Genomic DNA, 12018 nt, shown 5'->3' on the forward strand with positions numbered 1-12018 from the left:
ATCTAAAAACCCAAATTCATCATTTTTTGGTAAAGGACCCTCTAGCACTCTGAGAGAAATCCACTAGATGAAATAGTCCTTGTGGTCATCATTCCTTTCATATAGTAAACAGCAGCTGCTATTTGTCTTCCAAAATACTTGATTCAGTAAGCTTTTATCACAATTTGATTAACCATGATGCCACTGCATACCATGGATTACTAGCTTCTCATTGATAATGAGCTCATCACTGGTAAAGTGCAAGGACAAAACCAAACCCCAGCTTTGGTGATTCATTCCCTAGAGATATTCTTGTCATCAATTTATTAATTAGAGTTAGTTAGAGAAAGAATATCAAGCTAGTTATTTGTACAAAGAGAACTGAATGCAAAGTTATTAACTAGGTATAAAGCTGTTAACTGGGATTAAAAAAATAAAAATAGAACAATAATGTATCATAGAGGTAGAAAGCAAGGAAAGCAGAGAGGACTGATGGAACTGTTACAACTTAGAAGCTTGGGGAAGAGCTTCCACGGAGCTGAAACTCAGACCTATGAAGATGGAGAAGTGTTTCCTTTGTGCTGGTGTCTCTAAGGAGGCTGATTCTTTGAATGTTGAAAAACTGTGGTGCATACAAGGAGCCAATAGAAAACAGACAGGAAAGAACAAGTACCATTCTCATGGTCTTCCTCAGATATAACCTTTTGGTAAAGCATTAATGGAGGGCTGGCTAGTAAAACACAAATATGATTTTATGAATTCTAGGCCAGCATCATAAAGCAGAGTATAGAAAAGTGGGTTTGAAAGTGAAGAGATATAGCTTGATAGAGCTGTACCAGCTCTATCATGTGCCATGATTATACTGCTTTGCATGGCATGGATACCACAGCCAATATGTCTATCCACAGCTCCACAAATCCTTCATACACAAGAGTGCAAGTGCTAACAATGTGGTCTGGCTTTGGGAAGACAGACCTAGGGAAGAGGCCTGAGCAAACCATAGGAGCTAGCTGGATTATGTGGGTGGAAATTTCCAAGATCCTGGCTACAGAGTGTGGTCTAGATGGAGGTGCAGACTCTGAGGGCATATCCCCTTGGTCCCACAGACTCTTGATCTGTAGATAAAGGCACAACTGGAGGAGGACTCTTTTACCTGGGGCTATAGGTGAGCCTAGAAAGAAGCAAGGAAAGTTTACAAGGTAGATATAGTGTCACCGATTTAAATTGTGGATAGTGGAGGAGAAACAGAATAGGATAAAGTTGATGAGTTTAGTTTGAGCATGCGTAAGGCAGTATAATGTACTGTTTAAGAGCACATATTCTAGAACTGAACAGCCTGAGTACATATCCTAGCTCCTCTATTTATTATCCATGCATTTAAAAAAAATAATTAACCTCTTTATGCATCAATTTCCTCATCTGTAAGATAAAGACAATAATAGCATCTACATCATAGGGTCATTGTGAAGATTAAATAAATAATAACATTCAAAGTTCTAGGACAAAATAATTATTTGTAATATTTGAAATGTCTGTAAGTTATTCAATAGGCAACAGGATATGTGAGTCTAAATTTAAGTGGGAGGTCTGAGCTGGAGATACAGATTCGAGAGATACATAGTTGTCACCTGAGAGAGGAAGAGAGTATCCCAGAGAAGTCATGGGTAAGAATACAAGTGTGATGATGGAACTCTTGAAGCCAAGATATTCAGGTCATCAGCAATACATGAAGGAGAAGCAAATTATTTCCACCCATATACACACAAACACATGTATCTCAAAATACAGTAACATAGATGGCTGTACAATCTCATCCTCCTGCTCAAAGCCACAATAGCCCATCATATCCTACTAGAAGGACTTCCTAGTTACACACTTTCAAAACCAAATGGAAATAGAGGTACAAACTTTAGGCAGTACCTCTGTAGCATAATAAGTGCAAAAACCTGCACAATTAAAGTAGCAGAAAAAACACAACTGGCTTTTCTGCACTTGCCATTTTGACTTCCTTGCCTCTCACTCACTCTATTAAGCTATTACAGTCTGGCTTCTACCCTCAGCTCACTACTTTAACACTGTTGGGCAAGTCACCCAGACTTTGTTGACATGTAAAACGGACATCTTGCCAACAGTTGATGCTATTGACTTCTCTCTTTCTTGGAACAATTGTTCTCACGCCTCTTGAATTTTGAGACACTATTCTCTTGGTTTCCCCTTTAAATCCAGCCTCATATTTTCACAGACTCTTCTTCCTTGGTGTTTAAGAGAACTTTCTCTTCCATTAATATTGGTGATATTATTAATGGGCATAAAAGATGTTGGAAATTATATTTGTTATTGAGATTAGTTGTATCCATGATATGTGAATTCATTAGAAATATGGTATAGGCATTCCCCCTTCCCCTTATATGAAGAATGTAGCATTCAGTGATCCTGTTAGCTTGTATACTTCAGAATCATATCTGGGCTTATATGCCATAGATCCTGTGTCCCAACCACTGACCTGAAAAAACTGTTAACTGATTCTATTTAGAAGGTTGGCTGAATTTTGCCACTGTAATGCTGGAGCATCAGCCCTGAGTAAACCATCACAGGTTTGCTGAGGACAGAGAGCTGGAACATTATTGAGCATACAGAACAGATTATAACCAGTTTTATATCTGCTTGCTTGTATATTTATATATGTCAGAATTTGGTCTGAAATTTGCATTTATTATAACATAACATTTGAATGTGAGGTTTAAAGTGTGTATACTAGAAAAGCTAGACTTGTCCCATAGTTTTCATCCAAACCATGAAATTTTTACATGAAAGAACTCACCTGATAAGGTAGAGTCTATTATTTTTAATACAAAATTTTGTGCATTGTCAAAATGAGTCATCAAAGAGGTTGACAGTGAAAATACTTTCATGAATACATTACTTAGAAGAGGAAATAAACTTTCAGGAAAACCACAAAATTAGCAATTCACCCTCTCAACAAACAAAATGCCATTTCAGGATAATACCTTTCTCATCTCCACTCAAATCTCTGCTCTCACTTCCTTTGTGGTAAGTGGTGAGGAAGCAGTGCCTGTGGAGTTCAAGGAATGCTCTCTCATATGTGGGACAATACAACCACAAGAGGACAATGGTGACATCTGACCTGGAGAAGGCATTAATCATCTCTGAGTGCCAAAGATCTGTATTCAGACTTAGAAAGGTCACTGTTCTCGATGAAGCAGATCAGAAAAGAACCCAAACTTTCTGTTTAAACTCTCCATTTGTGTTGGAAGTGAAATGTGTACAATTTCAGTAATATCTAGAACTTGTAATCAAGAGAGTTCTCTGGAGCGTTTACATCTATTTGAAATTTCTTCTAGATTGGTCAATAAGATTAGATTTTAGTTTTCCAACTAGATTTTGTTTCAATTGAGGACAAACTATCATGCCTTCTGATTTTTTACATTCCTTCACAATGCTTAAATTTAGTAGGTGATCAAAAACATTTATAAATTAACCAATTGATAAGATAATTTTCAGTCAAGAAGCATAAGGATATTTGCCCATCAAAGCCATTCCAGAAACAGAGAAAAAGTCTTCATGTCAGGAAGTCTAAGGTACATGCCAGCCACTTGTAGATCTCTTAATTAAAGGGGAAGGAGTTACTTCTCTCTCTTTAACACTTAAGCCCAAGAGCACATACATAATCCCTCTCTTGACTTTCACAGCATAGCCGAGACAAGTTTGAGACCTTGGAAAAGACTATTATGGCCCAGAAAGGAGAAGGAAAACAAATACCTGAAGTTATGGCAATTAAATACTTAGATTTCCTTCACTCATCTTCATCATCGAGCTTCTCACAGTAATGCTGGCAGCCTTTCTCCAGATCAGCTTTACTCTGGCTGAGGCTTTTTGTAATCCCCACAATCATAGGGTTTTCAAGCATGTCTAGGCTCCTGGAAGTTCAGAACAAACAGTTCAGAACAAGAGGGATAGGCATTTTCTTTCACATCTAAGTCTAAATATCTGCCTGAGGTCTGCCTCTGAGCATGTCTGTCTGGTGAATAGAGTCCCCATCTCCTACATACTCATAGGATTGCTCTCACAGACCTGCTCTTTGCCTTCAACAGGACAGCAAAATGAGAATCTAACCTAATATGCTCAAGATCTCTACAAGGTATACTAAATAGTTTGGCAGACAATTGTGTTCATTGTCAGAAACTTTTCTTCTATTGCCTTGCCTAGGGAAAATAAAAAATACACACTAATTTGATCTTTGAAACATGGTGGAGAAAGAGACGTCCCCAGATCTCTTCCCTTGAAACAATAATAAGCTGAACATCTGAAAGTGAACAAAAATGCCCAAACTGCACACCGGCATGTTCTGAGTGTTGAATCTGCACATAAGAGCTACCACAGGTCAGAACCCCAAGGGTCAGGTGGTGGACAAAGAAACTGCCTCTTGCAGACACCAGAGCTCCTCGTAGGAGAAAGCGAAGAGGAGAAAGATCAGCAAGTTCTCTTAACAGCCCTGCCTGGGAAAGCTGTGTGCTCCCCTCAGCCAGTGGCAGGAGCCAGTAATCAGGGAAGAAGGCAGAGAAGTGGGAAAGCAGAAAAACAGCAATTGATTTTTACAGGCCACGGTTGCAAAACCAAGGCTGAGCCACAGCCCTAACCTCCAAACCAGAGGGCCCCTCCCCAATATCCTTCGAGACCGAACACTGCGGGACCCCAAGGATCTGAGCAAATGCTACCAAAACTGTTGCTAACACTGACAGGAACGAAAACTGAGGGTAGAAAGCATGATTAAATATCTATCAGAAAATAAAAAGGCATTTTTAAGGCTTTATAAAAAGCAGGGATCCAAGAGGCTTAGACGCCACCTAGTGGAAACCAAAAGAAAAGCACCTTCTTTGCCAGCAGCCTAAGAAAGACCTTTATAAAATATGTCTTTCTGGAAAAAAAGCAAAACATTTCTATTAACGCTTAGACAGACAAATAGTCCAGTAAACCATGAACAACCAAGGCGACAAGGCATCTCAGAAAAAAAATTCCTGAAAATAAGCTTATAGACACAGAAATATGCAACTTAAAAGACAGAGAAATCAGGGTGATACTTCTGAAAAAACTCTGTGAATTCCATAATGAGTCATATCAAAAATGTCAGGAATTGAAAAAAATGACTAGATGAACAGAGCAAGAAGATTAAAATCTTCAAAAAGAACCAAATAGAACTTCTGGAGATGAAGAACATACTGCAAGAGTTAAAAAATTAAATGGCAAGCTGGGGAAATAGAGCTGACCAAACAGAGAAAAGGATCTGTGATATTGAAGACAGAAATATAAAATAAATCAGAAAGAAAAAGAGAGAAACCAAAAAATGAAAAATAATGAAACAAATTCGAGAACTAGCTGATCCCATCAGGAGAGGAACATAAGAATAATGAGCATTCTCAAAGGTGAGGAAAAGGATCAGGGACTAGAAAGCATTTTCAAACAAATACTTGACTATAATTTCCCAAATCTAAGGAATGAGGTAAAACTTGGAATTCAAGAAGTCAACAGAACACTCAATTATCTCAACCCAAAAAGGCCTTCACCCAGACACATTGTATTAAAATTATCAAAAATCAATGACAAAGACAAAATTCTCATGGCAGCCAGAGAGAAGAAAACAGTAACTTATAAAGGAAAACCCATTAGATTATCCTCAGACTTCTCAGAGCAAAACTTACAAGCCAGAAAGGAATGGAATCATATATTGAAACTATTAAATGAAAGAAACTGCCAGCTTAGAATAATGTATCCAGCTAAGCTCTCCTTTAAATATGAAGGAGAAATAAAGACCTTTCCAGATATATAAAAATTGAGGGAATTCTTCATTACAAGGCCTGCTCTACAAGAAATACTGAAAGAAGTCAGCTTACCTAAAACAAAATAACAACAATGGCAACAACAAAAAACATGATTAGAAGGACAGTGACTATCAGGCACAAAGAAGCAGAAGCAGAAGAGTACAATCTTTACTAAGAACACTGTAAGCTTAAACAATAAGAAGAGAATTGTAATAATGAGGTAGCAATGAATATTCAGCATCCATAGGGACAAATTGAGATAACAAACAATGACTAAAAAAGAGAGGATTCAAAGATTGAAATTTGCAAAGGAGATTGGAGATAAGGCATGCACAGAAGAAAATGGAACACTGTATATATATATATATATATATATATATATATATAATTATTCTTTACATATTTGTAATGGTAATCACACAGAGAAGATTCAGAACTGAAGTATGTAACATAAAACAAGAAGAACCAGAAGAAAAAAAAAACCACAAAAGCCAACCAAAATAAAGAAAACAAACATAAGGACAAGGAAGCAATGAAAACACCGAGCTAACGGAAAGCAAAAGATAAAATGGCTACAAGAGAATCTTGTATTTCAATAATCATGCTAAATGTAAGTGCACTGAATTCACCGATAAAAAGACACAGAGTTGCAGAATGGATCGAAAAACAAAACTTAACCTGATGCTGCCTCCAGGAGACACATTTCAGCTCCAAAGACAAATACAGACTCAAAGTGAAAGGGTGGGAAATATTTCAAGCAAATGGCATTCAGAGAAAAGCAGAACAGCTGTATTAATATCAGACAAAATAGACTTCAAAATAAAAAAGGTAAATAAAAATACGAAGGGACACTTCATAATAATAAAGGGAATAATGGCTCCAAGAAGACATAACACTTATTAATATCTATGCTCCCAATCAAGGAGCCCCAAAATATGTAAATCAAATACTCACAGAACTAAAAGGAGAAATCGACAAAACACTGTCATAGTAGAGAACTTAAATACCCTACTGTCGGGTATGGACATATCATCTAAACAGAAAATCAATAAGGAAATAACATTCCTAAATGACCCATTAGACCAACTGGACATAATTGACATTTACAGAGTCTTCCATCCCAAACCAGCTGGTTATACATTCTTTAGTGCACATGGAACATTCTCAAGAATCAACCATATACTGGGACACAGAAATAGCCTCAACAAATATAAGGGTTGAAATCATACCAACCATATTCTCTGATCATAATGCTTTGAAACTAGAGCTTAATAGCAAAGAGAAAGCAGGAAGAATCACAAATACATGGAAATTAAACAACATGCTACTGAAGAATAACTGGGTCAGGGAAGAAATCAAAAGAGAGATCAAGAGATAGATGAATGATAATGATAATAAGACATACTAAAGCTTTCGGGACATGGCAAAAGTGGTCATAAGAGAAATGTTCCTATCATTACATGACGACATCCAAAAACAAGAACGAGCTCAAATAAACAATGTAATGCTTCATCTTAAAAACAAACAAACAAACAAACAAAACTAGAAAAGGAAGAACAAATGAAGCCTAAAGTCAAAAGAAGGAAAGAAATAATCAAAATTAGAGCAAAAATAAGTGAAATTGAAAAAAAAAACAATATAAAACATAAATGCAACAAAGAACTGGTTCTTTGAAAAGGTTAATAAAATTGGCAAGCCCTTGACTAGACTCACTAAAGAAAACGAGAAAGGACACATAAAAATAAAATCAGGAGTGAAGGAGAAATTACAACAGACACTACAGAAATATGAAGGATCATAGAAGAATACTATGAAAAAGTATATAACTGCAAATTCAATGACCTAGAAGAAATAGTCCAGTACTTAGAAAAATACAAACTTCCTAGACTGAACCAAAAAGATCTGGAAAATCTAAATAGACCCATCAGCAGTATGGAAATTGAAACAATCATCAAAAACATACCAAAAAGTAAAAGTACAGGGTCACATGGCTTCATCAGTGAAATCTATCAAACATTCAAAGAAGATTTAATACATATTCTCCTCAAATTCTTCCAAAAAATCAAAGAGGATGCAATAATTTCCAACTCATTTTATGAGGCCAATATTATCCTTATACCAAAACCTGGTAACAATAACACAAAAGAAGAAAACCACAGACCAATATCTCTCATGAACACAGATGCCAAATACCAACTAAGATACTAGTGAACTGAATACAGCAACATATGAAAAATATTATACACCACAATCAAGTGGAATTCATCCCAGAGCCACAAGGATGTTTCAACCTATGTGAATCAATTAATGTGATGTATCACATAAACACATTAAAATATAAAAATCATATGATCATATCAATAGATGCAGAAAAAGCCTTTGACAAGATATAGCACTCATTTATGATCAAAACACTAAACAAAATTGGTATAGAAGAAAAATAACTTAACATAGTAAAGACCAAATATGACCAACCCTCAGCCAACATTATACTTAATGGAAAAAAATTAAAACCTTCCCTCTAAGATCAGAAACAAGGTGAGGCTGTCCATTATCACCACTGTTATTCATTATAACATTGGAGATCCTAGCGAGTACAATCAGACAACAGAAAGTTATAAAAGACATAAAGACAGAAAATGAAGAACTCAGATTGTAACTATTTGTGGATGACATGACTCTCTATATAGAAAACTTTAAAGACTCCACAAGAACACTACTAGAAACAGTAAGCATATACAGTAAAGTTTCTAGATAAAAAATTAACATTCAAAAATCCATAGTGTTCCTATACACCAATAATGAAATGTCAGAAAAAGAAGTGGAAAAAATAATTCCCTTTGCGATTGCAACAAAAAGAATAAAACACATAGGAATAAATTCAACAAAACATGTGAAGGACCTATATAATAAAAACTACAAGACCCTATTAAAAGGAATCAAGGAAGGTACAAAGAAATGGAAAAATATTCCATGTTCTTGGATTGGAAGAATCAACATAGTTTAAATGACCATATTATCTAAACCATTATACATATTTAATACAATCCCTATCAAAATCTCATTGGCATTTTTTAAAAAAATAGAACAAAATCATCAGATTTGTATGGAAGCACAAAAGACCCAGAATTGCCAAAGCCATCCTACTAAAGGCTAAAGGCAAAACAGATAATTTGAAGTCAGGCAAAACTCTGCCTGACTTCAAATTATACTAATAACGACAGTAATCAAAATGACATGGTATTGACAGCAAAACAGATACACAAACCAATGAAACAGAATCAAGAGTCCAGAAGTAAACCCATATTTATATGAGTACATAATTATTGACAAAAAAAACCCAAAAACGTATAGTGGAGAAAGGAAAGCCTCTTCAATAAATGGTGCTGACAAAACTGGAAAGCCACCTGTCAAAGAACGAAATTAGACTGTTGTCTATCACCACACACCAAAATTAACTCAAAATGGATTAAGGACATAAATATAATACGTGAAACAATAAAATGCATAGAAGAAAATGTAGAAACTAAACTCAAAGACCTGGGATTTAGAGAGGATTTTATGAATTTGACCTCAAAGGCAAGAGAAGTAAAGGCTAAAATAAATGAATGGGACTATATCAATCTAAAAAGCTTCTGCTCAGCAAAAGAAATCATCAACAAGGTAAAGAGACAATCAGCCGAATGTGAAAATATATTTGCAAGCAACACCTCTGACTAGGGCCTAATATTCAAAATACACAAAGAACTCATATGACTCATAACAACAACAAAAACAAATGATTCAATCAAAAAATGGTGAGAGGACCGGAACAGACACTTCTTCCTAGAGGAAATACAAATGGCCAACAATGATTTGAAAAGATTCTCAACATCACTAAGCTATTAGGGAAATACAAATCAAAACCACAATGAGATACCATCTCACACCTATTAGAATAGCTATAATCAACTGGACAAATAATAAATGTTGGAGAGGATGTGGAGAAAAAGGAACCTTCATATACTGCTTGTGGGACTGCAAATTGGTACAGACACTATAGGAAACAGTATGGGAGTTTCTCAAAAAGCTAAGAATTGATTTATCATATGATCCAGCAATCCCTCAATTGGGTATTTACCCCAAAAACTTGAAAACCCATATCCGAAAAGATATTTACATACCGATGTTCATAGCAGCATTATTCACTGTGGCCAGGACATGGAGCAACCAAAGTGTCCCATGATACGTGGTTGACTAAAGACGCTGTGATGCATATATACAATGGAATATTAGCCATAAGAAGAGATTAAATACTGTCATTTGCAACAACATGGATAGACCTCAAGATAATCATGCTAAGTGAAATAAGCCAGACAGAAAAAGTTGAAAGTCACATGATATCACTTATATGGAGGATATAAACCTAAAAGCAGCAAATGAACAAGACAAACAGTCTCATGGACATGGGCTATAGACTAGTGGTTCCCATTAGGTAAGTGGTAGGGGAGAAGAGGGTAGTTAGACGGTTAAAAGGGCTCAAATATAGGGGGGTAGTGAGAAAATGAAGTGGGTACAGGGAATCGTAGCTGAAGGAAACTGCATTTTGGGTGGTAAACACACAATAGAATATACAGATGTCAAATTATAATGTACACTTGAAAATTATATAATTGTATTAACCAATGTTACCCCAATAAACTTAATACGAAATAATTTTTAAAAAAAGAAAAAATACACACTAAGGCTTTTGCTTAGGTACTGGGTTAATAGTCACTTGACTTCTTATAATTGTCAGTTTGAGTAGAACATTCAGCATAGCAACAGAAATGTTTTAAATCTTGTAGCAACTGAAGAACATGCAAAGCAGAAAGTCCTTAAAGACCACAATAGTAGTATAGTAATCTGTACTGGACATGATATGCAGTACAGATGGAGAGAGGAGACATTAGATAGTGACCTAGAAGTCCTTTGGCCAAATTTCTCTTAAGTTTGAAGTCCCCTAATCTTCATGTTATGATTGATATTTTTCTCCCCTAGAGAAAAAGCAAATAGAATCAGTCAATTGCATCTGGTACCTGTTAACGTAAGTGTCATCAAGATCTGGATGAGCCTTTCCCAAAAGATAAGTTCCATGTGTTTTATTTAGTAGATGTGTAATTCCCAAAGACACCTGGCCTGTTTGTTGTTTGATGCTATTATGAAACATAACAAAGCCTTTGCCTCCATACTTGGTTGCAGCCAGCAGCCACCCAACCTGGGGCCCTGAACCGCAGGCTTAGTCAAATACCATGGACTCTGTGTCAATTCAGCAGTTTGCAGGAGGCTGCGGCAAGTTTCAAGAGGAGGCACCAGAGGACATGGCCCAGGCACAGTGCTGGCATCTGCAAGTGGTTCAACATGCCCATGGAGTTTTGCTTCCTGTGCATGACTGTCCATGCTGGGGTTGCGCTTGATCCCTTCGTGGACATCTTTGTGCACCAGAGAGTAACCTGCACATGAAAGATGGCCAAAGAACATGCAGAAACACAGATCAAAGGGAGACAGGTGCTATGTTGTGGAAGTCTAGATTATCATTCCAAGGAATGTAAGCTGCCTCCTCAGCCCAAGAGCTGCCACTTCTGCCTGAGCATCAGCCATATGGTGGTCTCCTATCCTCTGAAGACCCCCAGCTCACAGGGAAAGTCAACCTATTTGGGGAAGATGAAGAAGAAACCCATGGCCCTGCCCTGCTCCTAAAGACCCAGAATTGAGCTACAGTGGGTGAGTGGGGGGAGACTATCCTTTTGAGGTCAGGAAGTTTCAAGGAGAAGGCATCAATCAGCAGAATGGAAAAACTGGGGATAGGGTAGGTTGGGAGTCGCTGGTACTGCCATGTATATTAGGCAGGGATCCATGATATCACCCCCTAGTCCCTTTTGGTAGAGGGAAGGGGTGAGGCAAAGGAACTCCAACCACACTCTATCCAAATGCATATGAGGGCTTTGGGGGAAATCCCTCCCTGCATGCTTTACTTGAGTCTCCACCCCAAGAGTCTCCAGCTTTTGAAAGTGAGCTGAATAGGGAAGTTCTTTTCCTTTTAAAAAAGAATGTATAATATTTTCTATGCCAGAGTGAAAATATTAATCATGAGACCAGGTTAATGGACCCAACCCATGAATGACTACATTCTATGGGAGGGAATCTCTTGGAGATAAGGCAGGTTTTTCCACATCTTGTCTCC

General features: G+C 36.9%; 1 pseudogene; it reads left to right on the forward strand.

Moving 5' to 3' along the window:
- The first annotated feature begins 11086 nt into the window (after positions 1-11086).
- Positions 11087-11548, forward strand: LOC118609947 (annotated as a pseudogene).
- Positions 11549-12018: the final 470 nt, after the last annotated feature.

This window comes from Rousettus aegyptiacus, unplaced genomic scaffold (assembly GCF_014176215.1).
Source record: "Rousettus aegyptiacus isolate mRouAeg1 unplaced genomic scaffold, mRouAeg1.p scaffold_m13_p_12, whole genome shotgun sequence".
NCBI classification, from domain to species: Eukaryota; Metazoa; Chordata; class Mammalia; order Chiroptera; family Pteropodidae; genus Rousettus; species Rousettus aegyptiacus.